Source organism: Tachyglossus aculeatus, chromosome 17, assembly GCF_015852505.1.
Source record: "Tachyglossus aculeatus isolate mTacAcu1 chromosome 17, mTacAcu1.pri, whole genome shotgun sequence".
Taxonomy (NCBI): Eukaryota; Metazoa; Chordata; class Mammalia; order Monotremata; family Tachyglossidae; genus Tachyglossus; species Tachyglossus aculeatus.
The window spans coordinates 37,124,218-37,125,325 of record NC_052082.1 but is presented as its reverse complement, the minus strand read 5'-3'; the positions used below and the strand labels follow the sequence as shown (position 1 = coordinate 37,125,325).

The following is a 1,108-nucleotide window of genomic DNA, read 5'->3' as shown; positions in this document are numbered from 1 at the left end:
ATGGGGGGCTGGTGTTAGAGTTATGGTTATGGCTAGGGCTAGAGCTAGGGATAAGGTTAGGGTTAAGTTTAAAGATAGGATTAGAGTTTGGGCTAGGGTTATGGTTAGCTATAGTGTTAGAGTTAATCAATCAATCAATCAATCGTATTTATTGAGCGCTTACTGTGTGCAGAGCACTGTACTAAGCGCTTGGGAAGGACAGGCTGGCAACATATAGAGACAATCCCTACCCAACAGGGGGCTCACAGTCTAGAAGCGGGAGACAGAGAACAAAACCAAACGTACTAACAAAATAAAATAAATAGAATAGATAGGTACAAGTAAAATAAATAAATAAATAAATAAATAGAGTAATAAATATGTAAAAATATGGAACGCTTCACGAATTTGCGTGTCATCCATGCGCAGGGGCCATGCTAATCTTCTCTGTATCGTTCCATTATGGCACAGTTAGGGTTTGCAGTAGGGCTAGAGCTAGATATAGGCTTTGGATTAGGGTGAGTGTTAAAGCTAAGGTTAGTGATAGGATTAGAGTAAGTTTTAGGACTAAAATTTGAGTGAGGGTTAGGGCAAGGGTTACAGTGAGGTTGAGGATGAGGGTTAGGGTTAGGGACAGGATTAGGAGTAGGTTTAGGGTTATGGTTAAGGACAGGAGTAGGAATAGGTTTAGGGTTAGGGTGATGGTTAGGTTTGATGATGTGGTTAGGATTAGTTTTAGGATTGGGTTTAGGTTTTAAGTTTATGGTTAAAATTAGGGTTAGGGTTATGACTATGGTTCGGTTAGGGTTGGGGATAGGGCTAGAGTTAAGAGTAGGGCTAGAATTAGTTTTAGGGTTATGATTTGCATTAGCACTAGGGCTAGGTTTGGGATAAGGTTAGGTTTAGGGTCAGGGTTAGGGTTCAGGCTAAGGTTAAGATTAGGGTTGCAGTCAGGTTTAGAGTTTGTGTTAGGGCTAGAATTACTTTTAGTCTTAACAGTAATCATAAGGCTAGGGTCATGGTTACGTCTAGGACTAGGCCTAGGGCTAGGGTTATGGTTAGGATTATGGTTAAGGTTAGGGTGAGGGGTAGAGTTAAGGCTAGGGCTAGATTTAGGCCTAGGACACGG

General features: G+C 41.4%; 1 pseudogene; it reads right to left on the bottom strand.

Moving 5' to 3' along the window:
* Positions 1-363: 363 nt before the first annotated feature.
* LOC119939884 lies at positions 364-461 on the bottom strand (annotated as a pseudogene).
* Between the last annotated feature and the right edge of the window lie 647 nt (positions 462-1,108).